The sequence below is a fragment of the Phyllostomus discolor genome, chromosome 13 (genome assembly GCF_004126475.2).
Source record: "Phyllostomus discolor isolate MPI-MPIP mPhyDis1 chromosome 13, mPhyDis1.pri.v3, whole genome shotgun sequence".
Lineage (NCBI taxonomy): Eukaryota > Metazoa > Chordata > Mammalia > Chiroptera > Phyllostomidae > Phyllostomus > Phyllostomus discolor.
In genome coordinates, this window is record NC_040915.2 from 12577484 (window position 1) to 12592545 (window position 15062).

At 54.4% G+C, this 15062-nt stretch overlaps 1 long non-coding RNA gene across 2 annotated transcripts; it reads left to right on the plus strand.

Moving 5' to 3' along the window:
• Nucleotides 1–5003: 5003 nt before the first annotated feature.
• LOC118497928 lies at nt 5004–14401 on the plus strand. 2 transcript variants are annotated; one of them, XR_004900444.1, is made up of 4 exons: nt 5004–5072; nt 12590–12691; nt 12942–13030; nt 13512–14401. It is a non-coding gene; the product is annotated as an uncharacterized LOC118497928 (long non-coding RNA). The 2 variants fall into 2 exon arrangements; XR_004900443.1 differs by having other exon boundaries at nt 13517–14401.
• Nucleotides 14402–15062: the final 661 nt, after the last annotated feature.

Sequence of the window (15062 nt, forward strand, 5' to 3'; positions counted from 1 at the left end):
CAGAGTCAGTTTTCTTCTTTCCAGTTCTTGCTACCCATCCCATTACTGACATCTGTATTTCTTCCTGTCCATCCCTTCCCCTCCTTCCAGCCCAAGCAGCCATGTTAGAATGGTGTGTAGGAGTGAAGAGTGAGGCTGTGGGAGAGACAGACTGGGCTGGTGGGAGGAGAGGCAGGGGCATGAGTCTGTGACCATGGACAGCCCAGCCGTCAGCTACTGGCACCAGCAGCAGCAGTGCTCCAGCAACGCCTCCTCCTTTCCCTTCTGCTCATCCTCTGTCATGGGATGGCAGGCCACTCAGCTCCCAGATGTTTCCTGCTGCACTGCTGTGTGCGTGTACCTGCACACACAGGAGCCTATTGGCCTGCTACTGGCTTCCCCGCCCTGACCCACCCCCTTCCTCCTGATAAGGGATGGAGAGGAGAGAGGTACAAGGGTAGGCAGGAAACTTCCCATCTCTGTCCCCACAACACTGGAAGTAGACAAGCTTAGGGGAACCCTAAATGGGTACTCCTCAAAATCCCAATCCCTGTTTTGGGTCATCAGGTTGCCGGGGGGGATACTGAGAGAGGGAGGAGGGCACCAGGGCTTAGCCTTTGTGCATTTTGATGTTATGTGAACAGCATGCAAAGCAGATGCAAATATTATGCAAACTAGAACTTTTCTTTTTTCTAGTCAACAGCTCTGACAGGCTCTGACATGGGCTATAGGGGGCCCAGAACCCAAGGGGAGATGTGGAGGTGAGGGTAAGCATCACCACTGCTTGCCAAGAGGATTGTACCTTGTTTAAGCAGTCATTGAGCACCTGTTGTATACCTGGCACCAAGCTGGGCTCCTCAGGATTCAGAAGAAGCCTCAGGCACAGGGAAGTTGAGGGAATTAAGGGCAAAATCCATCTCCACAGGACTTTGGGTGAAGGCCTTTTGGAGACATCCTTGCATTTAATAGCATATGAGACCACACAGCAGAATGGCCTCAGCCGGACTTCGGTTTGATTCCCAGCTCCACCACGTAATCCTGTATGATCTTGGGCAAGGCACTTCACCTCAGGAAGCTTCTGTTTATTAGCCTGGAGATCCTAGAGAACCAACAGCAATTGTGTTGTCCCAGCATCTGCCTGAGGGCAGGACCTAGGTGTCCCTTCCCCTCTGTGTCCCCTCCATAGCCAGTTCCTGGAAGGTCACTCAGCTGATTGAATGAATGACATTGAATGCTGGCTACTGCTCTGGCAGGCAGGAGGGCAGGTCCATCTTGAGACCACTGAGGGGGGCTGGGAGGGTTACTCCAGGATGGTAAGTCGAATTTCTGGGATGAGGAGGGATCCCATTAGTCAGTTAAGGGAACCATGACTGGGTGGGTCTCTCTCCAGTGACTCCACCCCCTCAACTGCCCTCCAAACAAAGGTGTTAGGGGGAGATGGGAGGAGGCGCTTCTGCCCTCTGCATCTGCAAAAGCGACTAGAGAGGGTGGCCTTGGAAGGCCAGGAGACGCTTCTAGTAGGAAGTGGCAGTTGTGTGTGTGAGGGCGTGGGGGGAATAGCAACAACACCCATAATAATAGCCAACATTTTTTGAGCACCCACCCTTTACCAGGCTCTGTGACAAACACTTTCCACATGTCTTATCATGTTCAAACCTTAAAATGACCAATTCTCCTTTTCTTTTTTTTTTATAAAGGCCAGCCTTACTTTTTTTTAAGATGTTTTATTTATTTAGAGAGAGAGGAAGGGAGGGAGAAAGAGAGGGAGAGAAACATCAGTGTGTGGTTGCCTCTCACATGGCCCGAGCTGGGGACCTGGCCTGCAACCCAGACATGTACCCTGACTGGGAATCGAACTGGCGACGCTTTGGTTCACAGCCCGAGCTCAATCCACTGAGCTACACCAGCCAGGGCTCTCCTTTTCTTTTTAAATGCTTGAAGAAATTGATAGAGATGCTTGCCCAAGATCACTCAGCTAGTGAATATCAATCAGTACCAAGATTTCAGCCCTGACATTCTTGTTCTATAGGTTTACCCTTGACCTCTAAGCAGCGCCTTCGTGTTCCCAAAGGCCAACCTGGGTTCAAATTCTGCTTCTTTCATCAGGCTTCTATTGCTCCACCTCACCTCTACATCCATGTCATCTGCCACAATATATCAATAATCCAGCAACCTTTCCTTTACCTCTTTCTCCCCACCAGCCTGTCCTCTCCCCCTCCTCCCTGGTCTCCCTGCTTGCACCTTTGCCTTCCTCTGATCTATACAGTAGCCAGAAGGATCTTTTAAAAATTTAAGTCGGACCATGTCACTCCCAGCTTAGAACCCACTTTGCATAAACACTCACACCTCCCCTGCTTTGCAAAGCCCTGCTGCATCTGCTTCCCCTTTGGGCCAGGTCCACAGTGGCGTGCTCCACACCCTCTCCTTTACTTGGCTGGCTCCTTTTAGCTTTTCAGGCCTCAGTTCAGATGTCACCTCCTCAGAGAGGTCCTCCCTGACTACCATAGCTAATAGAGTCTCCTCTCTGAAGTCAGTCTCACATGACCTATTTTAATATCTTCATAGCTCTCCAGACTCTGAAATGCTCTTGTTCAACTATTTGTTTACTTGATTATATAGTCTGTCTCCCTCTAAGTCCTATGAGATTGGGGAGTAGACTATTTTTGTTTTCCGGTGTCTCCATAGTTTAAACAGTGCCAGACACATTCTAGGTACTCAGTGCACATCTGAAAGAATGTGGCTGGTGTGACCTAGCCCCTCTCTACCTCAGTTTCCTTTTTCTGTTGGGTTTTGCCTCCTTCTCTCAGCCTCTCAAGGAACACTCTAGATGAGATCAGAGATGGCAAAAGCCGCCCCCTGGGAGAGGGAGGCCACGATGCCCGCCTGGGGATGAAGCCAGCGCCGTACACACCTCTCCGGAGTGCAGGAGGCAAGCCGAGCCACAAAGATCATCTTGGCTAGACCCCTGCCCCGACAGGAGATCCTAGACGGGCAGGGGAGGGCGCGCAACCCCTTCCTCCGGTGGGAAGCTGCTCCCGGCGGGGCCTCTTCTCTCCCCCCCTCCTCCCCAGGGAGGCAGGTGGAGCTGCGTCCTCATCTTTGTTCCCATCTGGAGCGCGTTTGGCGCGGCGTGGCGGGGGCGGGGCTGCGCCCCCGCGGTGCCCGGAGAGACGGGCCCGCCCGCTTATCTGATCTGCGGCTAATTGAAACTCCCTGCTCGCGAAGGTCAGCTCGGTCCCCTGACAGCTGCCGAGCCGAGCCGGGCCGGATGGAAAACCCGGGCTGTGCAGGGCCCGGCGGGGCGCGGGGGGGAGGGGTTGTGGGGGCTGCCTCTGCGGCAAAGTAGACAAAGGCGGCCCCTCCCTCCCCGTGCACGTAGCTGGGGGTCTCCTGAGGTACCGGCCTTCGCCCTCACTCGGCAGGGCCCTCCGGCCGGGGTCACTCGGCCTACAGCCACGGGCGGGGGCACCCTTAATCCCTACGCGTCCGCCTACCCCGCTCCCACGCCGAGGCCCCGTCTGGGGTCTCTGGGAGAGTCACCCCCAACTTCCTGCCCCTACCCCGCCTCCACGCCCCGGCTCTGAGACTTCCTGCCTCCCCGGCTCCGGGCAGCTCGGGCTGTGGGAAGCTGGCGGGGCGGGGGCGGCCAGGTCCCCTCCCCCTACGCTCCCGGCTGGGCTCTGGGGTCCGAGAGGAAGTGTGCGCGGTGGGGGGCACGGCCTGGTCCCTGGGCGGCCATCCGGTGGGGCAGGTGCGGCCTCAGCCCTGGGAGGGAGGGCTGGCAGGCCTGTTGCTAATGATGCTGGGACGCGGGAGGGGGGCGCCGCGAGCAACCCCGTTTCCAGGGTTCCAGGTGCAGATGTGGCCCAGGCCCTGAGCCGCGGGCACGCGTCCCCCCTCTCCCACCTGTGAGTCTAGGCTGAGTTGCTGGTGAGCTCCCAAGGTGTAACTCCCAGCGCTCAGGCTGACCGCGCCCTTTAGCAACACCTTTTGGGCCTCGGCTTTCCCAGTTTGGAGAAAAATAACCCTAACCACAGCTGCCATTTTTCGGAGCCACGTGACTAAGGTAGTGTTAAGTGTTTAATGTATTTCGTCCCAAGTCTCCCAACAATTCCATTTTGCTGACGAGCAAGCTGAGACGCAGAGCGGTTGTGACTCCTGAAGTCACAGAGCTAGTAAGTTACTTAGGTGGGACTTGGCTGACTCCCTAGCCCGCATTCTTAACCGCCAGTGGTCTCATTTTAGCCAGAACTCTGGAGTTCTGCACCTATATAGGTCGATCCCCCAGGGCATTCTCTAGTGCCGTGAGGCCCTCGGCTGCGTCTCGCTGCACGTGTTCTAGTATTGGCGCTGCGCACGTGTTTCTTGGCGCATGCACGCGTGCCAGTGCTCGGGGACAGAGGCACAGCCTGGCGCCCGGGTGCCCAGGTGCGCCATTCCCGGTTGGGACCTGACAAAGTCATATGGCTGGAGCTGCGGGCGGAGTGGAGCGGGGGCGGGGAACTGAGAGTCGAGTCCACGCGGGCCGCCGCGCCTGGGAGGCCGCAATCCGGGCGTCTGCAGCCGGCGAGGCGCGGGGTGACGCGCGGGGGCCCAGCTACCGTGACCTCCTCCGCGGTTTCCATGGAGACGGTGCACTATAAATAAAAAAAAAAAAGAGGAGGAATTTCAAACCCGTTTTCTACGGCGCTTGGCGGGTGGGGGGAGGAAAGCTCTCTTTGAATCGAGTTTCCCATTTCACCTTCCCAGGCGGTGGGAGCGCTTCCCCCGCAGCCCAGCCGGGAAATTGCCGCCCCTCACGCCGCGTGGCGCCCCCGGAGGAAGCTAATTAGCGCAGCCCAGGAAGCTGGGGACTGGGGACCTGGCCCCGGGGGGGCCTCTTGGGTGGGGGGAGCGCCGACAAATTGCAACCTCCCCCAGTCTCTCCAGGCGCGCACGTAGCCCGGCGCAGGCCAGGGCACAGGGCGCAGGCGGGAGGTCGCATCTGCAGCTTTGGCGCAATGAATCAGGCGCGGCCGCCGTCGCCGCCGCGGAGCGCGTCTGGCATCCGGAGTCTCCCGGGATCGAAAATAATTTGGGCAAAGCGGTGGGAGGTGTGTGTGCTCGCGCTCCGAGGGGAGGGCGGGGGAGCAGGCCGGGCGGGGTGCGCTGGGCGGGGGGAGGTGCCATCCGACAGCCCCGCTGTGGTGAGAACAGAGTTGACACTTCTTTCCTTTCCACTTACTGCGGCAAGTACCGCGAGGAAGCTTAACCCTCTCGCTGCTCGGAAGGGAGAGGCACCTGGAGCGCCCTCATAAGGGGGCCCCCGGGTTGGGAGCCCGCGTGTGCTTTTGAGACTGCTCATTGTGGCCTGGCTGGCTCAGCTCTGGCTCCCCAGTTGTCGCTCCCACCAAAACATTCCTCACGGCATTCTCCCCAGGGCTTTTCTTGATTCCCTCGTTTGACTATCTCCAGGTCTGGCAGTGTCAGCACTATGGTCTCAGTTTCCCCATCTAAACAAGACGGGGGGGGGTGTTCGGTGGGGGAAGGGGGAGGCCTTACTGCCCAGGGACCCTAGTTTTGGCTTGGGCACTGGGCAGAGGCCGGAGTAGCGGTTAGGGAGGCGGGTGTAGGAGTCGGAACCCCACCCTGCTTCATCTCCCACCGCACTCTGGCGCCCTTCATCAAATGGCCGGGTTCCTGTTTTTGCCTCTGACGGCAGAAATGTCACCGCCGCTGCATTAAGCACGCTCGGTGGGAACTCGGTTTGGATCTAGAAGCTGGCGTTCAGCCCTACCAAGCTGCCTGCTGCAGGGGAGTGGGGGTGGTCTGGCTGGCCAGTGGGCCTGACTGGGGTCAGCCTTTGTCTTTAAGGGTTTCCACCTTCCTGCCTCTCTAAGCCTCACCCCCCCCCCCCATCCCTCAGGCGCCCCCTCCCTCAGCTGTACTGGTTGTCCCCACTCCACTTAAGGATTTTTGGAGGGTTCTCTGTCTAAACCCTGCGCCTGCCTGGCTCAGAGATGGGGGGTGGGGACACTGGAGATGACGGGGGTCAGAACTGACTTCTTTCTCCTCCTTACCATCATGATGGGGAGCACCTCTGGAATTCAGGAATCTTCTCCCCATTAGATGAGGAACTGCCTGTTGGATGAGAAAAGAGTAGTAGCCAAGCCTCGGAGCACCCCCAACCTTGTGAGGTGAAGTTCCCCAGCAGGGCTTGAGAGGGGGTGCTTTCCATTTTCCCTGCCTTCCTTTCTGTCAGGGGCTCCCCCACCCCAGGAATTCTCAAACCTTGGTGACATGCAGAGCACTTGGCCTGTGAGCTCGCAGATGTGGGGAGGGAAGGGGGACAGTATGTGGGGAGGCTGATTCAGTGGGTCTGGGGTGGTCCTGTGTTCTGCATGCTTCCCAAGATCCCAGGGAAGGCCCTTGCTTTCACTTGGAGGCCTGGCCCCCTTACTCAGGAGTCAGAGATGGGATTAGCATGCACGGTGCACAGACTGGGGGATTGAGAGAGGGGAAGGGACTCTTTCGGGTCATTCTGTAAGGTCAGGGCTGCATGGTTAGGAGAAGTGGGCTCTCCTGGCCCTGTTGCCTGCTGAAGGGCAGGTGAACTAACTTGTCTGTGCCTTGGTTTCCTCAACTGTAAAGTGTGGATAACACTGATAGTCTCTAAACCTCCTGAAACTGTGGCTTCACTGCGTGGGAAGTATGGTGTGCAGGTCCAGGTACTTAGTAACTGCATGGTAAATGTGAACTTTACAACATCATTACCACTATTAGCACCAGCCTGGAACACTATGGTTCAGACACTAGTTTGGGGGGCAGAGAGTCTAGCCCAACTGTCTCTGGTTCCCCAAGTCTGATCCTTTAGGGGTTCTACCAGGTCCTGGTCAGGGAATAGTGGGAGTGGTGTAGGAGTCAGCCCCCTAGAGGTGGTCTCTTCTGTGGATCTCCCCCACAAGCCCTAGAGCTTTGGGTCTTTATCACCCTCAGAAAGTATTGCCCCCTCACAGCTCCAGCAGTTACACATGCCCATTGGGCACTGGCCTAGTTAATGCTTTTCCCTCCTAGTACCATGTCCAGACACACTTCTTTGTCAAGCATCAGATCCTGTGATGGTGGGGAAGAGGCCAGGTAACTTGCACCCACCCCCCCCCAAGGAGATGGTGGTGGGACAGGGAGTGCTGATGTTGGGCATTCTAGGGGCAGGAATAGGAAGGAGTAGGACACCCAAATTGGAGATAACTTTGGGAATGTGGGATCCCACCTCTCACCTTTGGAGGGGCGGGTTGGGGAAAGCTGAGTGAGGATGTAGGACCAACATGGCCTGGTACATGGGGCTGATAGCTTTCATTCGGGGGCTCTGGGACTACTGGTTTCTGAAGTGTCACCCAGGGATTGTGGACAGAATGCTGGAAGAACTTCCTGAAAACGGAGGCTATGCGCTGGGAGGGTCCTGGGGTGGTCTCTGGGCACAAGAGCATTCAAGCCTGACTTGGGGAAGGGGTGTGTATCTCCCTGAGGCTGGCGGATGGCTGAGATGACCTCTCAGAGCTGCTTCTTGGGCTGCAGGCCGCAGAGGGCAGCAGCCTGGGGCCCAGTTGTTCTTACACACACATCCACCTTCACTCAGCCACACTTACCCAGGCTCACACTGGCCCGTATGTTCTGATGCCCTTACACGCACATCCACGAACCCATGAACACTTGTGCACATACATGCTAAAATACCATGTGTGTGACATGCTGTGCATGGACAAACAAAAGCATGCACTTGGGTGCCTAGATGCACAGACCCTAACATGCATGTGCACATGGGTATCCTGATGTACTTGTGTACACATTAACACCTACATACACACACATGGGCAAACCCCTAGGTATTTTCACTCCCATCAGCTAATTTGTGTGTATGTGGACTGTATGTTTCCCATGAGGATAGAGCTATCTTTGTTCATTGTCAAGTACCCCAGAGAACAGAAATTTGTTCAACCGCAGTACCCATATGCCTGGCGCTTAGAATGTACATAATTCAGTATTGTCTGGAATAGATGACTAAATGTATAAATGTGAGTGAGTAACAACCATAATAGTAAAAGCAACTACCATTTATTGAGTGCCTGTATGTACCTGATCCTGTGGTAGATGCTGTCTTTATAGGTACCACCTCATCTAAGCCTCATGGCAACCTAGGAGGCCAGGACTGTTACATAACAGTAACTCCTGTTCAGGCCTATGGAACTGAGGTGCCGAAAAACAGTCACCACCTGCACTGGTTTCCTAGGGCTGCCCTCCCAGTGCCACAGATGGTGTGGCTTAAGCAACAGAATTTTATTGTCTCTCAGCTCTGGAGACTGGAAGTCCAAAATCAAGGTATTGGCAGCCTCCTTTTGAGGGTTGAGGGAAGGATCCCTTCCTGTCCTCTCTCCTTGACTTGTACATGGCCATCTTCTCTGTGCCTCTTTACAAATTGTATTCCCCTTATGCGTATCTGTGTCCAAACTTCCCCTTCTTGTAAGGACACCAGCGATATTGGATTTGGTCTACCCTAATGACCTTGTTTTAACTTGATTATCTCTGTAAAGGCGTTCTCTCTGAAAAAGATCGCATTCTGAGATACTGGCAGTCAGGGACATCAACATGAGTTTTGGGGGGAATGCAGTTCAACCCCTAACGCTACCCAAGGTCACACATCTAGAAGGAGGGTAAGCAGGCTTTGATCCCAGGCATGGAATGCCAGAGCCCACAGCATCACCCTATCACCCCGCCGCATGGTACAGAGAGAGCGTGGTCCAGTGGTCACTCTCTGTGGCTCCCCATCTCCCACCAGCACGCGAGCGTCTAGTGCCTGCTTGCCTGAAGGAGTCGGTCCTTCGAGGGTCAGCCTCCCTGGCATACTGATAGCTTTAGTGTCCCTTCGGCCATCATATGGGCACCCAAAGCCATCCCCTAGGACCTTCCCTGCTGACCACTGCTGCCCGACAAGTCAACATTGACAGGAGCGCCTGGAGATACACACAGGGGGCCCGGGGCTGCCTGACTCCCCCCACCAGCTGCCATCTCCGATGCTGCGGCCTCATTTCAGAGGCTGCTGGCTTTGAAGTGCTCAGCCCAGTCAGGCGGGAAGCTGGAGCCAGTGTGGGAGCAGGAGGGGCAGTCACAAGGCCTCTTGCATCAGCTGGGGCGGCCTGAACCAGGCAGGCCCTGTGCCGACCTCTCCTGCTCCTTTGGACTTGGCTGGGGGAGGATAAAAAGCCTCCCTGGGCCAATGAGGGAGACAAAATTCCCAGTCTGACCGGAAAGGCACAGTCTCAATCCTATCGGGACCCCAGACTTGGGAGACAGGGACTCTGCCTTCAGGGAGTTTTCCAGTCCGAAACGTCCTAGCTTTTCTGAGCCTTACTTTACCCATCCAGGAAATGGGGATGACAACCTAGTTTGCTCTGAAGTTACCAGGAGTAACTATGGTAGAGAAGGACCAGGATTAACAAGGGCATTTTACTCCATGCATAGCTGCAGCATTTAGGGAGATGATGATGGTGATGATAATGGATAACATTTGCTGAGCACTTACTGGGCCTCAGGCTGAATGCTGAGTACATTCTTTACCCAGTTACCTTGAATCTTTTCTTTTCTTCTTTAAATTGATTTAGAGAGAAGGAAAGGAGAGATAGAGAAAAACATCGATTTGTTGTTCCACTTATTTACGCATTCGTTGGTTGACTCTTGTATGTGCCCTGATGGGGGATTGAACCCACAACTTTGGTGCATTGGGATGACCCTCTAACCAATTGAGCTGCCTGGCCAGGCCCAATTACCTCAATCTTTCTACAAAGTCTAGGAGGCAGTTACCATTATCATTGCCATTTTGTAAGTGAAGAGGTGAGGTTCAGTGAGGTGGACTCGCCCTAAGTCACACGGCCAGAGATTGAGGGAGTGGGTGTATGACCCAGCTCTGAAGGTTTCACAGCCGACTCTGCGGCTCTGTGAGGGTAGGGGTCTCAAGGTGGGGGCTGAAGTGAGACTCTGCCATGACTGGGAATGGCCCTGGCTCTGGGGTCCCCAGCCTCTGAACTCTACCCTGCCTGGCCTTGGTGGCAGTGGCTGAGGTGTGTCCATGGCGATGAAGATGTGAACATAGAACCTGCCTCCGCACTTGAATTTGGTCCTCACAGCTGCCCTGCGGGGGCAGCAGGGTGGGGATTATTCCCGGTTTGCAGATGAAGATGCTGAGACCGAGTGTTAGGGTCAGTCTCCTACACAAGTCAGCAGGTGGGACAGGTCTCAAACTCAAGTCTCCTGACTCCGTGTGGACATTCTTTCTGCTAGAGGCAGGTAAGTATCTTCAGGTCATTTCAGAACAAACCCTCTGTGTCCCTGCCCCCCGTCCCCACTCCCCCACTCCTGGGCTGCTGGAACTGTGACAGGGTAAGGGCAGGGAGGGAGAGGGCACAGATGCCTAGGAACCAACTGCCCATGGCAACACCAATGCTAACTGTGGACATGTTCTGAACCCTCCCTTGGTGGTAGCTGTCGTCCTTATGTGTGCTTGTGTGGCCTCAGAACCCACCCCCTCACGGTGCTCCAGGCGGGCCTGCCAGCCAGTGCGAGCAGGCAGAGGGGTTCAGTTCAAGGCAGTCAACTATTAGTGAGTACCCACCATGAGGAAGGCACCGTCTCAGTCCTATGGGGAACCCAAATTTGGGAGCCATGAAATCACCTTCAGGGGTTTTTCCATCTGAAAAGTCCTAGCTTTTCTGACTGGGCTGGGTTGGGGGTGCAGGGGAGAGCAAGGGCAACATCTGGGGGCAGATGTGAGATGGTTGTGATAATGTGGGGAAATGGCTAGACTGTGGGTGCATGGGCACGTGGCCCCTAGTGTCTAAGTCTCTAACTGGGGGGCTAGGAAGGTTCCTCAGAGGAAATAGTGTTTAAGCTGTGGACTGAGAGTTCAATGTGATTTAGCCGGGCGAAGAAAAAAGGGTGGCGGGGAGGAGTCGTAGGCTTGGAGAGCAGAGGCCTAAAGACAGGAGAATAGCCTCTCTGAGGGACTTCAGGATGCTGAATGTAGCAGAGGGTGGGGTGTGAGGGGGAAGCAGGAGGGCGTGGCATTGGTTCGAGACACTGTAGCCCAAGGTAAGAGGCAGCCTGGGAGCCCACTGATCCAGCTTCCCATGCTTTCCTGGCTCTAAGACCCTCACATCAATGGGACTCACCCAATTCTACTGAGCAGTAGGTGAAGCAGGGGTCACTATGCCCATCTTACAGATAAAGAAACTGAGCCCTGGCTGGTGTGGCTTTGGTGTGGCTCAGTGGATTGAGTGCTGGCCGCAAATCTAAGGGACTCCAGTTCGATTCCCGGTCAGGGCACATGCCTGGGTTGCTAGCCAGGTCCTCAGTAGGGGTGCTTGAGAGGCAAATACATTGATGTTTGTCTCCCTTTCTTTCTCCCTCCCTTTCCCTCTTGCTAAAAATAAATAAATAAATAAACAAATGTTAAGAAACTGAGTCTCGCCCTGGCTGGTGTAGCTCAGTGGATTGAGTGCAGGCTGCGAACCAAAGTGTTACAGGTTCGATTCCCAGCCAGGGTACATGCCTGGGTTGCAGGCCAGGACCCCCAGCAACTGCACATTGATGTTTCTCTCTCTCTCTATCTCCATCCCTTTCCTCTCTAAAAATAAATAAATAAAATCTTAAAAAAAAAGAGTTTACTAAAAAGATAAATAAAAAATAAAACGTTAAAATGTCAATGATTCCTTTAAAAAAAAAAAAAAGAAAGAAACTGAGTCTCAGAGGTTACAGTGTTGGTCCATTCTACCCAGCTGGCAAGTGGGGGGCCATTGACCTGGGCCCCAGACCTCTTCAGCCTGGTACTGAGCTGAGGACCTGGCCTGTTTGCAGGACATAAAGTGGACTCTAGGATGATGGTATGGGGCAGTATGGGGGCACAGTATGGTTCAGGGAAGCCCGGGGGAGATGAGGGAGGGTGGGGATACCCCTTCCCTAAAGCTCAAAGCTAGAGAGAACTTCCACCGCCTCCCTCTTGCAGTCCATCCCCAGGGGCTGGCTGGGGTGAGTCAGCCTGGATGAAGTCACCCGCTTGCTTCCGCACAGCCTGTGCCCCCTGACCTGGGAGGCGCCTGCCAGGGGCACCAGCCGAGCCAGAGGACGGGCTGGGCAGCTCTCCAGGTTGCTCCGTCGCAGCTGATTTAGGGGGGCTGGAGGTGTCCGGAGCCATCAGAAGCAGCTGGGCGTCTGGGGCTGCAAGGCCCATAAGTCATGCCGCCGCCCGCCTTTCCCTGCAGTGCTCCCCGCGCGGTCTGTGATGAATCGCCAGGGACCGGGCTCATCAAAATCAGTTTATGCCAAAGGGAAATTAATTTCTGTCTCTGCGATGAGGTGTGGGGAAGGGAAGTGCAGCTCCAGAGGCAGGCCTGTGGCAGCACTGCAGGGGGTGGGGGACAGGACCCTACATGTGGCCATGGTTGCCCCTGGGTTACAGGCCCTGCCCATTCTACAGAGGGGATGACCGAGGCATCAAAGAAGCCTCCTAGGGACAAGAGCCCAGAGTTTGTTCTTCATTAATTCTTTCTCCCTTGCCTCTTTCGTCTTCCCCTGTTTCTTCAAGTACTTATTGAGCACCTGCTGTGTGCCAGGCACTGTTCTGTGGTGGGGACACAGTGATGCACAAGACAAAGTCCTGCTTTTTTGGAGCGTACATTCTGATTGGGTAAGATAGATGGATTGGTAATAGATAAATAAGAAAATACCAGCCTTGACTGGTGTGGCTCAGTGGGTTGATTGCCAGCCTCCAAACCAAAGGGTTACCGGTTCGATTCCCAGTCAGGGCACATGCCTGGGTTGTGGACCAGGTCCCTGGTGGAGGACACATGAAAGGCAACCACACATTGATGTTTCTCTCCCTCTCTTTCTCCCTCCCTTCCCCTTTCTCTAAAAATAAATAAAATCTTTTAAAAAAGAAAAAGAAAATACCAGACAGGGAAGAGTGCCAGGTGAGAATTAAGATGGGGTCACGTGGTCAGGGAAGACCTCTGTGAAGAAGAGACAGGTAAGCTGACACTGGTTTTGAGACGAAGATAACCCTTCAGCTGTGAAGTAAAATTCCTGAAAATTTAGCCTTAGGGGGGCTGGGCCTGGGGTAGGAGGAAAACACATTTCAGGGGAAAGAACCAGCAAACCTAAGGGCAGACAGTTCTTGAGATTGCAATTCTTGTGACCCAGTCAAGCAACTCTCGTGACTGCATCCCCCTGTGTGGCTCAGCCTGGGGCCTGACAGTATGGGTGGCGGGGGTGGCCGTGTACACTGCACGGATTGGTTAGAGGAGAATCCACAACTCTTTGAGATAAAACAGGAGACGTCAGGCCCAGCTGTACCCGAGCCCCTCTCTGTCAGGGGTCCTCTGTGCTCCCCATGGCCCAGGAACAAGAGCGACAGCTCTCAGTTCTTGAGTAACTACCTTAGGCTGAGCCTAGTGTCTGAATTCTCAGAACAGTGCTGTTTGGTGGGAACTATTATTTCCATTTTACAGATGAGGAAACTGAAGCTTCGAGAAGCGAAGAGAATTTTCCAAGATCTTACAGCCAGTCAGTGGCAAAACAAGGATTCAACTCACAGCCTGAGCTCGTCATCACTGCTGCCTCTCCTGTAGCCGCATCCTCACTCTTGCCCGCTTTCGACCCACTTTCCCGTTACCCTGTGCTCCACAGACCAAGCCAGCTGCCCCTTTGCTGCTGCCCAGACCTGTTACACAGGTTCCCACCTCAGACCCTTTTCCGATGCTGTTCCCTCCACCTGGAGCCCCCTGCCTCCCCGTCTCTGTTTGCTGAAACCCGGACCCTTCTTCATGGTTTTGTTTAGTTTCTTCCTCTTCCATGAAGTCTTGTGCTTAATCCCACAAACAAAGGGCTGCCTGTTATCTCTGAAGTCCCACAGTTCTATTCGGGCTGCTGTCTGGGCCCTCATCACACTTATTTTGTGTGCGCAGAGTTTGGACTGTGACCGACTGGGATTTAGGTTCAAGTCTCGTTTCTGTCACTTACTGTGTCTGTGATCTTGGGAGGGCAACGACCTTTGTACCACTGTTTTCATTAGTAAAATGTGCTGATAATGGGGAGCAGGTAGGCATTGAATTAGGAACACTCAGCACAGGGTCTAGTTAGCATTGAATAAATGGCAACTGTTGTTACATAGCTTCTCCCAGCCTCAGTTTCTTCATCTATAAAATGTGTGCGCATAAAAAGTGGCAAAGGGCATCTAAAGTGCCTGGCACACAGGGCCCGACCAGAGAGGGCAGATTTAGGGGTTTATCACACACATCTTCCCTCGGAGGCCCAGGCCAGGGCTTCGTGGTCTGGCGCGTATTTTTTCCATCGAAGTTGCCGTAGATTTACATTTCCATGGGGTATGGACTCCAGACAGCCCTTAGATACCCAGCCTGATGGTGGAGGAGGGCTTGACTGGCGCCCTCAAGAATCTCAGTCATCATCATCGTCGTCACCATCACCACCACCACCACCACCATCATCATCATCATCATCATTACAAGAGTTAATTTTTTGATGTGGGCAACTGGCATTTTCTATACTCTGTGTAAAGCACTTTTGGAAAACTTTGCTGTTTTTATTGATTTGTAACCTATTATTTAAGGGAAAATGGCGGCTGCACATGTAGCTTTAAGCAAAACCCTCAGCTGCCTTCCGTACAGACTGCTGCTTGAAGTCCTTCCTGAGCAGCGACTCACTCCTTCTGTTCAGCCACTCTCTCCACCCTCCCTTGGTTATGAAGCAAAGTCTCTGGAAACTCTGTCCTTTAGTGGCAGGGGTGAGGTGGGGATAGAGGGAGACCCTAGAGGGGGGTGTTGTCAACTTCAGTCACCTTCACAGGGAAGGCCAGGTCTGAACAGTGGTAGCAGGAAGGTGGGCGAAGGGGGCAGGTGGCAAAATCTTCTCTGAGGTAGGGGCTGTCCTGCAACCCCTACAACCCTTTCAGCCAATTTCAGAGGTGGGAAGAAGTTCCAGGGGCCCCCCTCTGCTGGCTGTTTGGGGAGTGGAATGGATCCTGCTTTGAAAGTGCAGAGATG